This window comes from Macrobrachium rosenbergii, chromosome 53 (assembly GCF_040412425.1).
Source record: "Macrobrachium rosenbergii isolate ZJJX-2024 chromosome 53, ASM4041242v1, whole genome shotgun sequence".
Lineage (NCBI taxonomy): Eukaryota > Metazoa > Arthropoda > Malacostraca > Decapoda > Palaemonidae > Macrobrachium > Macrobrachium rosenbergii.
This window is the reverse complement of record NC_089793.1, coordinates 50,424,781-50,446,042: the sequence shown is the minus strand read 5'-3', so window position 1 is coordinate 50,446,042 and position 21,262 is coordinate 50,424,781. Positions and strand designations below refer to the sequence as shown.

At 44.1% G+C, this 21,262-nt stretch overlaps 1 protein-coding gene across 2 annotated transcripts in view; it reads left to right on the top strand.

Moving 5' to 3' along the window:
- Nucleotides 1–21,262, top strand: part of LOC136834447 (zinc finger protein 271-like) — a 92,531-nt gene that overhangs the window by 26,913 nt on the left and 44,356 nt on the right. For both annotated transcript variants that reach the window (XR_010851811.1, XR_010851810.1), the window contains exons 2-3: nt 8,531–9,270; nt 9,569–9,724. The gene's annotated coding sequence lies outside the window, so the exon portion shown is untranslated. The remainder of the gene's footprint in view (nt 1–8,530; nt 9,271–9,568; nt 9,725–21,262) is intronic.

Genomic DNA, 21,262 nt, shown 5'->3' with positions numbered 1-21,262 from the left:
GGTTCCCACTGTGGCTCCTCTGATCGTTAGTTAAGTGGGACCATTGTAATGGATTACAGGCATACAAGTATTTCCTAGAGGAATAAACATCAAATTCTTTAAAATTAAATCAACATTCAGCGGGAAAAGTACTTTGAGAAATATGATTGATCTCTTGAATATGTGCCAAAGCCTTTTGTGATGCCAGTAATATTCAAAGCACTTTCTATCCACTCTCAGAGTTCATGACATCATCTTTGGGCAACAGACCACCGACAGATGATCTCTTGTTTGTCAGTTTTTCTTAAGTTGTATTTTAACAGAGATCTTTCACATTCACAACTGATCCCTGATGATCTCCTGCCAAGAGCTACTGGATTTGCAGAATAGCAGCACCAGTATTCAGTAAATGTGCCTTGGTGTTGAACTTCTTAATTCCAGAGATCCTTTATTCCTCACAATGTTGGACTGTGGAACAGCCTCCCTGTGGATGTAGCATAAGTAGAACCTCAAAAGTTGAAGCAAAGATGCAACACATGACTACCCTAATGCAATTCAACTTGTAAATTAATTTGTTCTGACACAATATACAAACCTTCGGTCCTATACATTAGGAATTACTTTCAGGCGTAGGCTGGAAACGGCCGTTAAACTCTTGAGCAAGGTGGTTAGGCAGTAACTACCTCCAGGTAGGCGGGGATACCCGCCTACCCGGATGTAAACATTCCAGTTTGCTTTCGGTCGTCATGCATTGCTGACGTGTTTTCGTTCTCTCTGCCTGACTGTCGTTAAGCTCTTATTATCCCGGTGGGATCTTTCTGTTTTTTTGTTTATATATACGTGTGTTTGATATTTATTAATACAAACCCACGATTTGTGATAACCTTGCATAAGCCGTCGTTCCCTGCCTGTGTCTTGGGTTTGACGGCCAAGGGCGTAACTGGAGTAGCGTAACCAAGTGGTAATGCTTCTCTCTAGCAGCCTTTTATGTAAATACTGAAGGCGCCCCTGTACTTTCGGAGATATAGTTTGGGACGCAATATCTTCTCTCCCCTACATCCATCGGGACGTAAGAGTTAGTTCCCTTCTTGGGCTTCCGCCTTCCGTGTATAAGGGGCATTACTAATTTCTTCCTACTTATGCTGAGTGTTGCTCGCCACCTGCGCTTAGAGAATTGCAGGCCGATTGGGAGGTTGCGCTTTGTCGTTGATAAGTTCTGCTTCCACGGCGCCCTTGGTGGCCTCCCCTCCGTCCTTTTTTTCTCTTCCCGTAGGTTCTTCCTTCTCCCCTTTAGTAGATCTCTCTCCTTCGTCCTCTTCGCTTGCTTGTCAGGCAAAGACCCGGGGGTGGGGGGGTTAGCTATTGGGCGATCTTGTCTAGAGTACCTCCTCCCGCTGCGTAGGGCAGTTCCCCATGTAGCGGGAGGAGCCTCCCTCTACTAATCATCTTTGCTTTTCTTTCAGGTTGACAGTGAGCATCGCAGACACAGCAGTAGTTGGCTAGATTTTTCAAGATATCTCGCATGAAGCAGTCCCGACATTCATTCAGTGTTGCTTCGGGATCGACCACGATACCTGATTAGATGACATATTTCCACGCCGGGATCGCTCTGAGTCTGTTCTCGCCGATGTAGATCGATCGCTGTCATTGCTGGGTTTCATGTATGCTGTTGCAATGCCTCCTGCGTATCTGTGGTCCATCTGCTCCTTCTGTACCCTGTGTTCCCTCTTGTCAACTCGATGACAGTCTGTGGGCTGCTCTCCTGGTCTCCTGCCGCAGCCGCCCTGATCGCTCCTGTCGATGCTGGTGACTTTCAAATGACATTCTGTCCGTTTCAGTAGCTCCTGCCTCCCGAACCGCTAACGTAGCTCCTGCATCGGATGTCCTGATTGTGCCCGCTTCTTCTCCTAGTGATCGTGCCCGGGGCTGCTTCCATTGTGTTCCTGCCAGCTGCCCTGGAGGTTACGATGTCTGCCATCCTGTAGAAGATGTTGGCGTGAAGGGAAGGAAGTCGCCTTGTGGAAGTGACGTTCCTGGCCGTTGCAATAGCTCCTGCCCTCCGAACCTGTACTGTAGCTCCTGCATCGGCTGTCCTGATCATTCCTGCCGCTTCTGGCGGTCGTGCCTGGGGCCGCTTCTGTGCGTTCCTGCCAGCTGGCCCAGAGGTTACGATGTCCGCCATCCTGTAGAAGATGTAGGCGTGAATATGTAGGAAGTCGTCCTGTTGAGGTGATGTTCCTGGCTGTTGCAGTAGCTCCTGCCTTCCGAACCGCTGCTGTAACTCCTGCATCGGCTGTCCTGATCATGCCTGCTGCTTCTCCTGGTGGTGGTGTCCTGGCTGCGTCCGTTGTGTTCCTGCCAGACTACCCTGGAGATTACGATGTTTCGTGTCCACCATCCTGTAGAAGATGACGGAGTGGAGGTGAAGGAAGCCGCCCTGTGGAAGTAGCCGCTGTCTTCTTCATCTTATCTTCGATTTCGTCTTCTGCTGCGTCTTCCCTTCCTCTCCCAAGGTCCAAGGGGGTCCCGAGAATCGGACAGGCCTCCGTCGGCCGAAGGAGAGGAATGCTGCTTCTTCCCCTTGATGCCCTTGGACGTCTAGGGACTGCCTCCTTCCGAGGAGGCTGTGGGTCTCTCGTTGGCTCTTCCCGACCTATGGGTTAGGAAACCAATTGGCATAGCCGTGAGTTTTGTGTTTCGGAAGCCGCGGGCGCGCAGACCTCAGTTTGCGATCCCGTTCCCAAGTCTTAAGAGGTTCCGCCTCTAAGGTGGGGGCTGCTTCGGGCGCTCGTTCGTGAGCCACTCCGAGTGCTCGAGATTCTATGGAATATCGAGTCCTGATCTGGTCTGAAGAGATTTTCCTGGGCCCAGTTCGGGAGCAGTGCGAGAGAAAGGGCCGAGGCACCCAGGTGTCTCGGCTCCTCTTCCTGCCAGCACCGCAAGCGCTCTCCAAGTGTTTGCCAGTGCTCTGTCGGGTTCCCAGCCTGGTGTCTCGATCCTGTCGGTTCGAACATCAGAAGAAGCAGGGAAGAGATTCACTTTGTGAGTCCTGCGGGACTTCTAAGGGACTGACTGTCTTCCGGGAGACAAGTTTCTCTCGTTGACCAATTTGCATTCTCCTGTGGGATCTTACGTTTCAGGGGCCGCGAGAGCGCTGCCTCTCGAGGCCACGCCCTCGTTGCCAGTCTTGGAAGTCTGCGTCTAAGACTGGTTCTGCGCTTGGCTCTTTTGATCTGTTAGGAAACAAAGCAGCCGCTCTCGATCTGTTAGGAAACAAAGCAGCCGCTCCCGATTTTCGGAAGTCATCTGTTAGGAAACAAAGCAGCCGCTCCCGATTTTCGGAAGTCTCGTGGGTAGCTCGAATTCTATGAATCACGAGCGCTCTCCTTACGAGAGGCACAGGACAAGAGAAAGTGCCGAGACACCCAGATGTCTGGTTGCCGGGACACCCAGGTGTCTGGGTGCCGAGACGCCCAGGTGTCTGGGCGCCGAGATGCCAGGTGTTTCGATACTGCCCGCCAGCTGCTTCGGTTGCTCGGGCGGGCTTCATTCTTGTGTCTCAAACTTTAGGGTTCGAGCATGCAAGATAGCAGACACAGAATTCCCCTTTGAACCTTCTTCTCAAGGGGCCTCTGCCTCGAAGGAGTTTAGAGTTCGGGAAACTAGCAATTGTTCACAGCAGATGAGTCCGGCCTGCCCAGTTACAATTGTGTTCGCGCAATTGGCTCGGCTCGGCTCCCGGTTGCACTTACGAGACTGGCTCAGCTCGACTCTGCTTGCCAGACTGGCTCGGCTTGGCTTGGCACGCCCCGCCTGCCTCCCAGTCCTCCACATACCAACCAGCTGGATCGTATTCGCGTGATCGGCTCGGCTCGGCCCCACTCGGTTTTTTCCAATTCGGGTTCTCGGCTATGTTCGAGTGAATGTTTTGCTCTTCCCAGGAAAGCGCTTTGCCACGGCACAAGTGCTCTTCTTTCCCCGTGTGGCAGTAATCTCCTTCGGTTGATTATCGCTCACAGTCCGCCTCTCCTGCTTATCTTAATGGCAGGACAGGTAGGGATACTCTTTTCTCCTCACCTGTTCTCTTCTCCTCTCGGTTGTTCCGAGAGGCGCAAGACGGACAGAGAGAGCTCCGACAAAATTTTTTTTCGGAGTTCGGCTGCCTGGCGTGCTTTGGGTATCGGTCCCCCCAATTCTTTCGTGTTATAACCAGGTAGCCAAGGAGGGTTTCATGGGATCTGTCAAGGTCTCCCTCCAAGGGGAGAGGTACAGGAGTTTCACGCATGGGAAACAGCGAGGGTCTTCCTCTTCAAGTTACGATCGCCCCTGTGTTCTCGGAGAACTTCGCTCCGCCCTGGGACAGGACCGCGGCTCCCCCAATGAATAACCTTCACCACTCCCAAACCTTGCAGTTTCCAAGGGGCCGAGAGTGTCAGGGACCGCCGTGGTTCTGGCTTCCGAGAGCATTCTCGACCTGATGAATTCTTTTCTTCGAAGGAGTTAATTCAGGTCGAGACACCAAGCTTCCACCCCTGCCTCGGAGGGTCTTGCCAACTGCAGTTTTTTGGGCAATTCTGGTGCTAAGAAGAAGGACTTTGTCCCAATTCGGATCTCCGGTTTCATAAGTCCCGAGTTGGCTCGACCCTTGGGAACGAACCTTTACTTGGTTCTGCCTTTCTCTTTCAGAGATTTGCCAGATAGCCCGGTAATCAAGGTTCCCACCAGGGCACTGACTTGTCCTTTGGACAATGGCCAAGAACTTTGGGTCTTAGTCATCTCAACTGGACCTTGAGTTCAAGCCAGCCCCCCTCAACTCCTTAGCTAAGAAGTCCTAGGCTTCAGAAGAAGATTGCAACTGCTGATGCCTGGACGAAATGATACTTATCGAGTCTCTGGAACTGGCAGCAAACATTGCCGAGACCTGGGAATGGATTCCTTCAGGAGAAGTATCTATTTCCCTTAGGTCTCGGCAATTCTTTCCATTGAACTTCCATCCCGCCACCTCTCCCGTGCTCCCGATTCGGGAAATGCCAGCCGGCTAGAGGTAATTGCCTTGGTACCCTGTCATCTTGCAGAAGCTTCCCCATGGTGGAAAATGGAAGCCTGCTTCCTTTTCTCCGTTCTTTCCTCTTGGATGTATGAGGAAAGAGTTAGGCTAATGCTTGATTGAAGGAACCTTCAAATATGCTTGCATATTCCCCTCACATCTTGTGTCTACTTACGGATTGACAGATTGAGGAATAGGCGCACACTAGTAAGACCTTGTCTTGAATTTGTGTGACCGAGACGATTAGTACCTTCTCATTACCGTCCTGGGCTCAGGGTAGCCTTTTGGCTGTCCGAGAATTCAGGATGGGTTTTGCGGCACTCACTGGTTTCATTGAACAACAAAATCACAGTAGTGGCATTTGTTGACAAACAGGAGGCAATCGTTTTTTCCTCCTGTTTCATCTCGACATTTGCAGGTACTCGAGTGTTGTTCTATTGCACACTTGACAGCTCAATTAACCAGATGCATTCCTAGTGGGGATGTATTGGTAGGCAAGCCTGGCCTCGGGTTTGAGTGATCTGGACGGAACATGCTGCTCACTCTTTCTTCACGAAGATTCATGCAGAGACTACTCGACTGAGAAATCCCTACTGTCCTTCTGTTGCCTCCCTGCACACAAGTCGGTAGTTTTTTCTCGCTCCTTCATACCAGATCAGGGGCCACTCTGTTGAGGCATGCTGTCTTTTTGGTGAAAACTTGATATCGACGTTTTTTCCCTCCGTATTTGTCTGTTTCGCTAGGGGTTCACAAACATTGCTCACCCCAAGTTACAGACAAATACTTGAAGACTTCGTCTTCATCCGACCTGATTGCTGAGGCATCGAGAAGAATTCCGCTTGACCCAACCTTCTGTAGCAGCTACACAAGAAGCAGTTCTTGAGGCAGTACATCCCTGTGTGTTCAGGACTGGGAGACTTTCCAGCTTTCCTTGCAAGCACAGGCTTTCTCGCCGAGCGGCAACGGATATAGCTGGGTATCCCTTGAAGTGCTCTGCAACACTGTCCCAGGGACTGGATCCGTCTTTGCTGGTGGTGTCGTTGTCGGAACTTCTTCTCGGGTCAGAGTCGCTCGTCAAGTCTGGACTTCCTGGTCTTCTCCGCCGAGGGTTGCTTCTCTCCCATTCATTTGTGAAGAACGTAGGCCCTTGCGACCTAGTCTTCTATCTGAAGTAGCCTTCGTCTCCTCAGTCGAGTGTTAGCTACGGACGAGAAGCTTCTTCAGTCATGCTCTCCCAGGGAACTGTTTCCTGGGTGGCATGCGACTCTCGTTTAGGGTTCCTGTCCGTGCTCTGCACACGCCCTACGACAGTCGTTGGATAGAGATATGCCCTCTTAGGACCATCTCTCATCTTACCCTGGCCTTGGCATAGAAGATGGAAGAACAGGGATGGGGATCATACCTCGACTCCTTCTGGGATGTCATAGGTGGACTCCGAATCCATTGGCATCGACTGTCGGGTTCGAGTCCTTCTTGTTCCCCTCCTCCTTGGACTTGGTATCGATGATCCAGATCATTCGTTACTTTGTCCTACTGGGAGCTGTGGTACTTTCCGAAAGGCTCAACATTCCTAACCTGGATGTCGTCCACGTTTTCGCTAGTACTGTCTCTCCCAAGGAAGAAGTGTCTAAGGACACATCTTCCTCCTGACTTCGTGAAGCGATCAAAGGAGGTACTTGGCAGCTGACGACGACAATACCTGGTACTTTTCACCTGAGAGCTCACGAAGTCGATGGCTTGGTCCATCCCTCGCATTCCGGAAGTTTCTGTCTGTCTGGAAGGAAGACGTGGTCTCTTAGACCACACTCTTGTCTTCTTCCTTTGGTCTTGCCCTCAGGCCCTTGGAACCCTTTTTCCTTGGCTCTGTGGTGGCTGCTCAACAAGTTGTGTTGTCTTACCCGGCTCCTTCAAGAGGGCGAGTAGCATCTCGCCTAAGGCGTTGGTTCTGGAAGTGAGAAGGATTCCGAGAGTGACTGGCCTCTCTTCCTCCTCCTTCCCCGTCCTCCAACTTCTCCTTAGGGATGAGAATAGGACTCAAACCAATAGCTGCTGGAACTGGCACTGATGCGATAAGACGACACATCGAGCGCCCGTTCTATTTTTCTTATAGAATCATAGGAGCAATTCCGCTCCTTCCTCTAGCAAGGGGAGGAAGGAGAGACTGGCAATAAGGAAACCCTATCTTGGCTTTTCCTTACTGCCTCCGACTCTAGATCCTTCCAGCCTATTTCGTAGGAGTTACGTTTCCTCACTCATGCGAAAAGGTCCAGTATCTGACATTTGATCTTGCAGTTCCTACACTCCGATCAATATGTCAGAGGCACGGTACCCCTCCTCGCTCTTTCGACCAGGAGGGGTAACCCAGGTGTGTAGAACTCGTCAGTTCAGGAGACTCACTCAGATTCCTCCCTCCAACCAGTGAGTCTTCCTAATGTAAAGGACCGAGGGTTTGTATATTGTGTCGGAACAAATAACAATTTTTAAAGTAAATTGTATTTTTCCTAACTATACAAACCCAAGGTCCTTTACACTTTATGCCCACCTCATGCCACCCTTCAATCTGAACCTGGACCGAAAGGCAAACTGGAATGGTTACAATCGGGCAGGCGGGTATCCCCGCCTACCTGGCGGTAGTTACTGCCTAACCACGTTGCTCAAGAGTTTAACGGCCGTTTCCAGCCTACGCCTGAAAGTAATTACTAATGTAAAGGACCTCGGGTTTGTATAGTTAGGAAAAATCCATTTTATTTTAAAAGTTGTTATATTTTCCTTAAATTTCTATCAATTCATTCATTTATTTTATTTTTTCATTTCTAATAACCAATCTCTTCTTTCTGTATTACATATTGCCCTCTGTCACTTCTTTCAAGTGAACACTGCAATATTCTTTGGGAGCTTCTCAAGTTTCAAGTCAATGGCCACTTTTGTGGGTTTGTTCCTTACGAATAGGGTTCATTTCCTGAATAATAATAATAATAATAATAATAATAATAATAATAAGACGACATTGTATGATGGGTGTTGCCTTACAGTGTGTAATGTCCAGCCTTTTGCTATGGCTAGTTATAACAAGCCTTTGAGTCACATTTTTATCTGCGATGCAACACAACGGCATAAGTTTTGTATCGGCTAAACCAACACTAAAGAGGGAATGTTTGAATGTTTTGTATTTATGTATCGAAATGTTTTGTTCGTTTTGAAGCTTTAAATTTTTGTTTACCAATGCTAAGTTTGTATTTGAAAGAAGTATCCACTTGCTTGTGTTATTTTCTGCTTTATATTGTGTCGTTAAATTTGTTTGCCTTTGCTAATCACGTGTATGAGGTAGTATTAGTATACGGATTCATTCACTGGGAATCAAGAAAGAGACAAGGAAGCCATTTGCCCTTGTATGTAAATATACAGAACACTACAGCTTAACTGACGTTGTTTATGTTAAGTTGTGCCCTTATATCAGTAGAGTACTGTCATTCATTACCAAAGTTTTTTCCTCTTCTGTTTCAGATCCATCGGCTATTGTTGCAACGAGAAACCTATCAAGATGTCTCGTTAATCCTCAAGAGAACAAAGTCAGGGACTTTGGAATGGCGTACAAGATGTTGGACTCACACTTTGTGTTCTGGCAGTTGCCGCTATCCATCACATCTCTCAACAGAGATGTTGGATGACAGCAGGATGCACTTGATGCATTTGGCTTTGTGCCATCGATGAAAATGCTTAGATCACGAACCAGGTAGACGTCACTGCTTGGCTGTGTGACGAAAAGATCATGGGTATAGTTTACGGATCAGCAAGTTTAGTACCAGCAAGGATTTGTACTGTCAGAAATCAACCAGAGAAGGATCAAGAAATATTATCTCTCTCTCTCTCTCTCTCCCTTTTGATTCGTCACATAATCATCATTATTTTGATAATGATTTGTGCCATTATGATGATAATGAGTGCGTTGAGGAGTGGTTAGTCTCAGAAAAGAAGATATAGACGGGGCAGATCTGAGAAGGCCCACAGGAAGGCCCTGGATATCACAGAAAAAGAGGACGGATGAAGACCCAGGACTGATGGGCATTCAGGCAGAAAGACCACAGAACAGAGGAGATGGAGAGCCCTCATAACACAGGCTTCCTGGTGTTAGATTACCTATAAACATGAACTGAAAAGAATCTGAACATGCAGAATGTGTACGAAAAAAATACACATCAAGAAGACCAAGTTAGTTATGCTTGGTGCTTTAAATCACGTAGCTGGTAAGTTTAGAAGTCTATGCAAAGTCTAAGTGGTACTGTATCCACAGTGGAGTCTAAAAGTTATCAGTTATTTAGCAGACAAACCAATATTTGTTAGTTGACCAGTAAGCCTTAGTTCTCTCAAATAATGGTTGATTCTTGCCTGTTAATCACATGTAACGTAAATTCTGTATTAGGAGTGACTAATAGTTTTTGCCTCAACTCTCATGTGTTGTGCTGTTGTAGTGAGTAGTATCATTACAGGTGGTCAGTGTCTTTTACTTTTATTTTCTTCTCAACCTCTCTCCTCCATCTGCAGGTATGGGCTATGGGGTCAACAAGCCAAGATTAAGTTGATTAGTTGATCATAATATCAAGTGTTCCCACAAGCGAAGATGTGCTCGGTCAACTCAGTTTTGACCCCGAAGGATTTGTGGATAAAATCTGGGTGTACTTGTAGACCTTTGATACGAAGGTACTGTTTGTTTAAGTATTTTTTATTTAAGTATTTTTAGGTATGCCTGTTACTTAGTCAGGTTTGAATAGCTTTGTAAGTTACTTAACCACTTGTTGAGGATGAGGGACTTTTGTATGAAGAAGCCTTGTCAGTTAAATGAATATTACAGAGTTGTTGGTAAAAGTGGGACTTTTGTGGTGCTGTTTTCCTTCTTTCTTTCTTGAAATCTTTGGCTGAGAGAGAGAACATTTGCTCCTCGTTGAAACATTTGGAAATCAGAAGATTCCACAATTGCACTGGGCAAACTATTCCATGTTGAAAGTACTTTATTTCTCGTTTGTAAATTGCTGAAATTCACTGAAGTCGTCAACTTTGGTTACCTTAAGATATTTATCTTCTTCAGAGGTTTTTTTTTAGAGTAGCATGTGTACCTAAGCTTGTTTCTGTTATCTCTGAACTATGTGCTTTATGTAGGACTGTAGACAAGGATGCTTCTCTCCCTTTCCATTTGCTGGAGGACGTCATTGATTCATCTCCAGGAATTCTTTGTCCTTCTGACATAGGTAATCCTCAGAGACTGTCCTACAGTAGTGGATCAGGTGTCTTCAAGGTCTAAGAGCACTTTCAGTGTCCGTACTATGTACAGGAACTAATCCTACATTTCTTTGAAATATCCACAAATGTATAAACAGTTCACCTCACTCGGTGCACTGTAGGCATTACTTAATGAGGTTCTTCTCAGTGTCCCTTCAGCCCCTAGCTGCTGCAACCCCTTTCATTCCTTTGACTATACCTCCGTCCATATTCTCTTCCTTCCATCTTACTTTCCTCAACGTTCTCTAACAATTGTTTCATAGAGCAACTGCAAGAGATTTGTTTCCTCCTGTTACGCCTTCCAAACCTTTCAGCGCTGGGTGACCTCATCATATATCCCAGCGCTTGGCCTTTGGCCTAAAATTTATATTCCATTCTATTCCTCTAGTGGTTAGAAATACGAACTCTTGGCATTTTAACTTTTAAGGTCAAGTACATTACTTGAGGGACACATTTGTATCCTGTTTATTGTATGCCTATCTAGATGCCGTAATTGTCTGAGAATGCTATGTGTTAATGTAATGACATAAGCCTATGGTGCTATTTATTAGCTTGCTTTAAAATGATGGATAGTCACATTGAAAAGTTTATGACGACAAAGCCAAACCTTTTCTTAATAGCAAAAGAAAAATTCCATTTAATGATGTTTATCTAAATAATAATAATAATAGTAATAAAATAATAATAATAATTAGCATTCTTGCGAGAAACCTCAGAAGTATTTTTGATCTTCAGTCATCACAAACCACATCTCAGCACATTTTAGTCTCGGGAAATCAATAGCAAAGGCCCATAGCTTACTCAGTAATGCCCCACTCAAATGCCCTCACTCAGAACAACTTGCTGTGATGGCTAGTAGTCTGTTTGGCAACTGAATCTTAGTTGTTTCACGTTTGGACATTATTCCGAGCTAGTAGCTTGGAGTGTTATTTGTAAGTTAAATGTGTTTTATTCCTGTGTTCATGTTAGTTTTCATAAGGTGGGATTTCATATAATTGCCTGGTTCAAAGTAAAAAAAAAAAAAAAGTGTTTATCTGTTGTATGAATTATTGTGGTTTGTAGACATCGAATGTTTATTGAGAATATTTAAGAGAAATTTTATCAGAATCATCAGCATTTTGTTTTCGAACGACTGAGTTGTATTTATTGAAACAGCTGTGATTTGTATGACTTAGAAATGATCAAGTATTTGGGCACATGAGTTCTAGAAACTTTGTGGTAGAATTTTAAGGAATCACTGTCAATTATTTCATGAGGTTTTCACATGAATCACAATGATGTTTAAACAGTAGAATGCAGTGCTTCAGTAGGCCTCTAAAGGACCCATTTCATACAGATAAAGATTTCCTGTATAAGTATTTAACCTGAATATATAAAGATTTAGTAGACTTTATTATTACATAAAACTGACACAGAAAACAAAGTGACGTGTAAATCATTTCAGTTAACAGATGATTTAATAATCGCACAGTAAAGTTTCGCTCGTTAAACCTGTATCTGAGTGAAGCCAAACTGCAAAGATTCAACAAGTGGCACCGAATATGCCCTTGTTCCGACACGATACACAAAACGTTGGTCCTTTACATTACATTTCCTAAAGTAAAGGCCCTTGGGTTTGTATAGTTAGGAAAAATAAAATTTACTTTTAAGAATTGTGATTTTTATCAGCATGAACACAAACACACACACACACACACACCCAACTTGGGCCAAAGACCTTGGGTAAGCTTACGTACTGCTGTGGAAATTAGGGTTTCATTTACATATTTGTTAATTCATTTTCCTTTCATAATAACCTACCTCTTCTTTCTGTATTTTCTGTTACCACCTGTTACTTTTGAATGAACACTATTTTTTGGAAGCTTGATTTTCAAGACAATGGCCAATGTGGGGTTGTTCCACATGATTGAGAGTTCCTATTCTCAATAATAATAATAATAATAATAATAATTAATTAATAATAATAATAATAATAATAATAATAATTAATAATAATAATTAATAATTAATAATAATAATTAATAATAATAATAATTAATAATAACTAATAATAATAATTAATAATAATAATTAATAATAATAATAAATAATAATAATAATTAATAATAATAATAATATGGGCACCGTGGCAGAGTGGTTTAGCACATCGATGGACTGGTTAAGCAACATTTTGGCTGTTCTGTCATCAGATGGGTGACTTTTCTCCTCAGAGTTGATTCCTTGGGAAAGGATCTTTACCAGAATGTCCTCAGTCTACTCAGCTGTAAATTAGTACCTGTTCCTGATGGGGTAGGGTCCAGCTATGGGTTAAATAGCAAAACTCAGTAATGATGGAAAGAAATGAAAGATTAAACAACGATGAAATAAATGGAACCTCTGGCAAGAGGGAGCTTTGTCCAGCAGTCCAATGAACGGGGAGGTCGGTCAGGTACTTGGAGGTCATCACCCAGCAACTGACCACCACAACGACAGTAACCAGCAACCAGAGACAGGAGCTACAGAGGAAAACCAGAAGAAGAAGAAATGGACGAGAGAAGAAAATAAGGAAATATGGAGACGCTACATCAGGAGCAACCTGACAGAAAGATGATGGTTGGGCAGCATCTGGAATGAGAGAAATAACACCCCTCAAACAGACCAGAGGCTGGCAGAGCAAGTAAGAAACACAAAGAGAAAGAACTGGCTAGCCACAACAGAAAGAGGAACTGGAGAGAGAAACAACACCCAGCAATGAAGGACAAGAAGACGAACTAAGAGACGATACCACAGAAGATGACATGAATAATGAACTACCAAACAACAGCACTTGAAGAACTGCTGAAGATGTAACAGAGAGGTCGGAATTGGTGGAAAAGATCAGACAATGGATGAAGCCAGATACAGAAAGAACAAAGATTCCCCTCCATGAAAGCCTACAGCACAAAGAAGCTAAGGGGGTAAACAAAAGAAGTTGATGAAATAATGAGACTAATACATACCACCAGTACAGTCGACTCACGCCTATTCGCAGACTCAACGATTTGCGGATTTCTCTATGGAACATATATTATTCGCGGAAAATTCTCCGATTCTCGGTATTTTTCACTGAGAAATATTCACTAAGTGCTGTATTTTCGTATTTTCATGACTCGATGCACTTTTTGTGATAAAACTATTACGATGCTCAGGTACAAGCATTTTTAGAGGGCTTTTGTGTTTGAACTATTAATTATTCGCGGATTTTAGCTATTGTGGTTCACATCCCCCGCGAATACTGGTGGTCGCCTGTTTCACAGAAACAAAGAACCTGGCACATGCAGGCGCAAGACTAGCAGTAGAACTCATGGGGATGCAAACACTAACACCACCATCGCAACCAACCCAACAGAAACTCCCTTGGAAAAGGAACCTGGAAAAACAAGTCATGGTAAAGATATGGTTACAGCCACGGCATGGGGTGCACAGGTGGTATTACCCCCTATGGGGGAAAAAGTCTTATAATCAATGGTAGCAATAAATCTACCCAGCATTAGTGAACACTGTACTGATCACAGTGATGAAGGACTAAGGACAAACTGTTGTGCTAATGATAGGTACCAGTGCAATACTGGCCAGTGGAATTCCTTTAGCATATCCACACGGCAAGTCAAATTGAAAGTTCCGCATCAAATCCACATTCAAAGGAGAACAGAAATCCAGTGATGCAAAAAAATTCAATATTTCACAACCAAACTCGTAGAGCTTCCAAACGGGGTTTATGCTATGCTTCAAAAAGAGCTCAATGCTTTCTCAGACTGGACAAGGAAGATGTCATAAGCAGCTTGACAACCCTTCATCCTACAAACATCTACTACAGCATGCCTTGTGTGACACACTGGAGATCGTAATAAAGGTTCTTGCTCAAATCACACTTAGCTGTTCAATTTCTTTAATTTTACTACTTTATTTATGTTACATTTCATGACATACCTTTCAGGGTAAACCTATGAGCCTACAACTTTGACTTGGTTTAGCACAGAATTTACTGCTTATAAAATGCACAGTGTCTGTCTTACTCTCTCACTCAACAAAAGTTCCCAACTGCAACTAACTGTGGTCTCATGGCCCAAAATTAGCTAATATTACAAATGGGATTCACTTGAAAGCGACAGGGGGTTTGCAGTTGAAATGATACCAGCATGAAATGTCACACACTCAGGCTAATTCCATTGGAGGGGTGGGTAGAGCTCTCAGCTAGCACACTGTTGGCCCAGCGTTCGACTCTCCGGCCAGCCAATGAAGAATTAGAGGAATTTATTTCTGGTGATAGAAATTCATTTCTCGTTATAATGTGGTTCGGATTCCACAATAAGCTGTAGGTCCCGTTGCTAGGTAACCGGTTGGTTCTTAGCCACGTAAAATAAATCTAATCCTTCGGGCCAGCCCTTTCTGGGAGAGCTGTTAATCAGCTCCTCAGTGGTCTGGTTAAACTAAGATACACTCAACGTAACTCAGGAAAACAAAGTGAACGACTTTCCAATTGATTTTGAGTCTGGGGAAGAGCAAATAATTGGCCACAACAGGTAAAAGACATCTGGTTTAGACAGTCACAGCGAGGTCAACACCAACAATGGGCAGTATCATGCTTGCTAAACTGTTTATTTCAATCAACAAAGGTAGGCAACATTGGGTCTTCTCAAAATTTAGACAGTGACCAACAACACAACAGACAGTTGGTTCCAACTGATGTGACTGATCATGAAACTTGCAACAGATCTTAGGAGTTCAATGTCCCAGCAAGTTATATGAGGCCCAAGGAACTCTAGTATGAAGGAGGTGAACAGGTACAAGCTACCCAACCCAAATTGAAGCTTACGCGTTGTGTAGCATGTAATCTGTGGCCCAATTTTAGGTTTTGACGACTTGGTCTAAAGGCAGATCTTGAAAAACAGGAACAGTACTGTCAAACAGTAACTACAAAAGAGCAGCTCAGGACTGCAATCTCAAAAAAAAAAAGTTTAGGTCTGAATCAACATCACGCTGTAAATGGTGGTATGCAAGAAGAGAAATGATCGCCAGGTCAGATAGCTCAGCAAGACATTTCTCGACTAACACTGCTGCAATAGAGGCTGATCTGCAAATCAAAAGTGACATGGGAGTTGTACTTCTACTAAAGAGTTTGCACCTGACTCAGTATTAAAATACTCATCCTATATGACTGCCAAATGAAATGATGACAGCAAAAATGTATCGACTGAAATTGAGTTTTACACACATAAATAAAAACTCTGTTAAAGGAGTCAAGCCCAACTTTTTAGATGTCCCTTTGGCAAAATGGTATACAGTACCTGCATTCTGCTTTCTCCTCCTCAACTGTTCCCTTGGGTTCTTTTATTTCACAGTTGTCTCGCCTCATTCATCTTACTGTCATGCTGTATCAACTCTTCTTTTGCTGACTAGACAAGGCCCTACTTTTTTCAGAATGACCTTTTTTCCCCCATGTCATTTCTAGTTCAGGAATAAATGTCTCAAGCCAGCTCTACAACCCTAGAAATGACCAAGTTTTGATACCCGAAGTGGAACTGTAAAATAGAACAAGAATCCCACAGACCAGAGCAGTCTCCTGAGCCCACTTTTTGATAGATTTATCCAATGTATTCCTACTGAAATGACCCTCACCACAGACCAAGCAAGATTTGTACTGAGTGAAGTTTGAGTACATGAGGGTGATAGCACATTAACCCTTTCATCAATCATGATTTGATGGAAATTCATCCAAATCCCAACCTCACAGGTCTTTGCAATGCTGTGACCATTTTTGGAAATTTTAAAACTGATCACTCCAACATTTTTCTTTTTGAGCACCAAAGAAACTGACAAGTGTGCCACTAAAATGACACCAGAATGAGTATCATAGCATGAGTAGTTACTTCACACGCAGAAAGTGACAAATTGCTCATCACAGCTCTGACTCTGGGACTGACAGGACTCACAAACTTCCTAATTTACAAATAAACTCTGGATCCTGACTGGGGTTCTGTCATGGCCCTGGGAGCCATGGTTTGAATGTATTTGAATCTATAGCATACTACTTATAGAAACTCTCAGGCTAGTTTCTTTTTATTTCTGGAAGTTTTAAGGTATAAAAGATTTAGGCCAAAGGTGAAGCACTGGGACCTATAAGGCCATTCAGTGTTGAAAGGAAAATTGAGAGTAGAGTTTGAAAGGTGTAACAGGAGGAAAACCTCAATGCAGTTGCACTTTGAAACAGTTGTTAGGAGAGGGTGGAAAGTAAGAAGGAAGGGAGAGAATATTAATGGAGGTACAGTAAAAAGAATGAAAGGGGCTGCAGCTAAACGCCGAAGGGACACTTCAAAGAACCTTTATGTAATGCCTACAATGCACCATGTGAGGTGCACTGATGTTACCCCCCCCCACCACAGAGGTGGTTTTAGAAAATGTTTTTCAACTGACCTAACCTCGAACATACAGTACTTTTAATCATCTCCCCTCAGAAGATGTGGCACCTCTTTGGGTCAAACTTTGACCCTCTACCCAGGGAGTTATGCCAAATTTGGTTGAAACTGACTCTATAGTTCTTGAGAAAGAAATGTGGAAGGGTTAGAACTGACAGACTACACTTACAGGCCTAACCACGGAGATAGGCAAGCTTCACTTAGAAAGGCTCAATGAGCTGATAGACAGCATTAATCTTCAGTGTTACTGTACATGTTAATTGACAAAAAGCAACACCGCACAACTTCAACTCTGAAAAAAAGAATACCAGTCAATAATTAACACAAGCTACCGCAAAAAGATACCTTTACTTTTCAAGTCATTCAGAACCACAAAACAGAATCAAGTATTTCATTTCATATCAGTCAAGAATGTTTAGGCAGTCATGCATTCATTTCCTCCTTCAGGAAGAACAGAACACAATGTGCCTTTAATGGGATCCTACAAGTAGCACTCAAGGTTGTTCCTTAGCGTCCTTCAGCACCAGTAGCACTGCTTTCTTTAATCACTCAACTCTGTCAGCACAAAGTCAAGTCTGCTATTTCAGTCAAGTTGATGTGAAGAGAGTTGAACTGCATACAAATGGTTTTAAGTTAAGAGCTATAATATAATAGTGATAATATTCTGGCTCTTGGCCTCTTACAAACCCAGATGGCTGATAAAATACATCACACGGTACACAAGGAAAAGAAAATCGTCAGCCACACTATTTCCAGTTCTAAAGCCTACACTCAGCCATTTATTTATCACACCAAAAAGATCTGCATCACTTTAGTGAATAAAAAATTGAGGTGCACTAATAACTTGCTCCTATAAAGTACAAGAAAAAATTGGGAAATTATGTTAATGTAGTACACAATCCTAGCATTAGCAGTATGCCTGCAATCGTGTTTCTAATTTGAGTCCGCACCTGAACTACAAATAAATTACTAATATATTAACTGCACATACTGAATGTATTATTATTATTATTATTATTATTATTATTTATTATTATTATTATTATTATTATTATTATTCAGAAGATGAAGAAGAACCCTATTCATATGGAACAAAACTCAAAAGGGGTCATTTACTTGAAGTTCAAGCTTCCAAAGATTATTCAGGTGTTCGTTGGAGAGTAAAGAAACAGGTAGAAGAGATCACTTATTAAAAAGGAATAAATTAAATGAATAAATCAATAGATAAAAATGTAAATGACTTATTAAAATGCAAGAAGAATAGTATTAGAGTAGTAATGCATTGCATCATCGCTTAAACTGATGAAGTTCTGATTGCATGACATCCCCAGGGAGACAGTTCCACAGTCCAATGGTGCGAGGAATACAGTGTTAGAAAAGATATTGGTTAAAACAAAACTAATCTAAGCTTTACACGCGCCCAACGGCCTCGTAAATCAAACATTCATTAAGGAGTGACAACAGAGTTCTTCTGTCACCTTTCAAATAGCACCTCACGGTGGTTCAACTACTCTGGAAGAGAAAACACCAATATCCCAGGTATTAAAGCAATAAGCCGGGCTTCACGACAATCCTCGTACTAAAGCCAAACTGCGATGCCTAAAGTTCAACTTAAAAGGAAACTAATCGAGGCTAACCGAACAGAAGCACAACAAAAACTTGGCTTACTCTGCTAAAATGAAGACTATTCTAATTTATGGTAAAACTTTACTTTGAACCGTTATTACATTACTGATTTGAACAAAGTAATTTCAAATATTTGATGTGTGCTTTGGACAATTCAGACGTGCATTTTGGTTGCAAACAACCAAGCCAACCACAAAAGACCATGCACTAGGGTAAGGATTTGGTCCTCTAGGTTAGGTTAGGTTAGAATATTTAGGCCAAAGGCTATCCACTGGGACCTATGAGGTCATTCAACTCTTGAAAGATAAATTTAGAGTAAAAAGGTCTGAAAGGTGTAACAGGAGGAAATCCTTTTGCCCTTGCAATATGAATCACTTGTTAGGATGGAGGAAAGAGAATATGAATGGAAGTACAGTAAAAAGAATGAAAGGGGTTGCAGGTAGGAGGGGCTGAAAGGATGTTGCCCCTATGGGATTGTTTGAATGTGACCTTTGAACATTTCTGACCTTTGTTTCATTTGTAAATGGCCTAACCAACCTCCCCTAACCTAACCTAGGGTATCAGTTCCTCACCCTAGACACCCACCTTCAAGGTCAGGTGGGCTGTAGCTACCCCAAGGTCAGGGTCAAGATCACACAGGCTATGAGCAACAAATAGGCCGTGATGCCCCCAAGTCAGAATGGGACCGGAGAAGCACAATTCAAGGTAGGTGTGAAACCAAAGTCAGGTCAGACTACAGGATTACTCTGCAGGGACTATTCCCCAGGAAACTGATTTTTCCTATACTTTCAGTGTTGCTGATGCCGAGGAGTTGGCGTTGTTGATTGTCGGTCAGTTATTATTAATAACATACTTACCCAACATGGTTGGGGACCCTTTGGGAAAGCAGGGTTTTGGGAATTGCTGGGAGAAAGACCCAACTGCCATGTTGTTGTTATGGAATGGGTCTGGACATGTGGGAGTCATCAGGGAGCCATATGCTCAAGAAGGGGTTGGCTAAGGAAACCCTTTATTATAAAAGGAAGTATACTAACCTAATGTACCCTAACCTAACCTAACAGGCCTTGTTAACCCTTAAACGCCAACTGGACGTATTGTACGTTGACTAAAATTGTCTGCCGGGTGCCGAGTGGACGTATGGTACGTTGAGTACAAAAAGTTTTTTTAAATATTCGCGGAAAAATAATTATAGGCCTAGTTTGTGAAAGGCTTTAAATCACGCTCCTTGAGGGATGCTGGGAGTTCACGGATCACGCTGTTGTTTTGTTTACAAGTGTTACCCAGCCGCGCATGCGCCAATTTCTTTCTTTTCGCACTACAAAGCATCAGCGGCGCATCGTCGGAGAGCGATTTCTTGACGCATTCGTGTTTTGCAGAACTTTTGCGAGTGTTGACGTATTTGTGATGCAACAGGACGTTTGCAGAGATGTCCCAATGTCGTCAGGACCGTGAAAGGCGCGTATTGCCTGTCGGTAGTGAGCTTGTGAGGCGAGTTTTAGATTGGGATGCTGGAGAGGGACCAAGCACCCAAGGTGACAAAGCTTTTCAATGCCGTGTTGTGCGGCCACGTGTGGCCGATGGGGACCAAGGACCACATCCTGTGCCTTTTACGACCCCTAGGAAGCATCGGGGTGTTCTGGGGGCATCCGTAAGCATTTGGAAGGCCTCCAACAAAAGGACATTGATGAGTACTTGTTGGAGCTCGATCGAGAGCAGATGGAAAGTCCTCATTTTGATGGCAGTTGGTCATCTAGTGACGAGAACATTATGCTCATGCCCGATGTCAGGGATGACGAGTATTTGCCCCCAATGTCCGTACGGGAGCCACAGCCTGAAAGTGAACTGGAGTTCAGTGGTTTCAGTGCCTATGAGGGAGAGTCTGAGGAGGAGGAGGTGGCACCGATTGTGGCTGGTGGGGACGAGACAGAAAATGATGGTGAAAGTGAGGGAGATGGGCCAGTGGGGAGGGTGGGAGTGCGAAGTCGTGCGCGTGTGCGTGCACGGTCCCGTAGAAGGTCGCAACGTCTCAGCAGCTTGGGTGAAGGCCGTTCGTCCGAAAGTGATGAGGGGTGGTTGGAGGACCCCACCTCACCTAACATGCACCCATTCACGGCAACACCTGGACTGACTGTCCCTGTGCCTCTCACTGCACTGGGGTTCATTCAGCTCTTCCTGATGCGGGAATTGCTGGAATACCTCATTGCAGAGATGGCGGATTATGCTCGGTACTGCCGTGAGGAACTGCAGACGACGTTGTCGTATCGCTGGCGGGGCTGCAACCTCACGGACATGGCGCATTTTTTGGGGCTCCACATTTTCTTTGGAATGATGCCTGCTGCCGACGTCAGGCAATATTGGAGGCGAAATTTTAAGTACGCCCAGTGTGCCCGGCATTATGCCCCGTGATAGTTTCCTGGCGTTGGACAGGTATTTCAACGCCTTCAACCAAAGGGCCATATCCCTGGATAACCCCGACTGCCTCATCTTAGTCCGCCCAGTGTTGGACTACATTCGTGAACGGTGCCAGTTTCTCGTGGTTCCTTCCAAGAACCTTTCTTTGGATGGGGGGATGATGCCATACAAAGGGCGTCTAAGTATAAAAGTGTACAACCCCAAGAAGCCAAAGAAATATGGTGTGAAGTTATTTTTTTATTACGGAATCCAACACTGGATAGGTCATGGACTTCTCAGAGTATTCTGGGGTCTTCTCCACGCTGTGTGACACTGTCTTCAGTCTTGTGGATCGTTTCCGTAACCAGGGATACCACCTGTTTATGGATAATTATTATAACTCGGTATCCCTGGCCCAGGAACTGTATGAAGCAGGTGTGCATGTCAGTGGTACCCTTCGGTTGGTGCGTGGGGCCCCGAATGTCCACAAGAGGTTCGCTAGCCAGCTGCA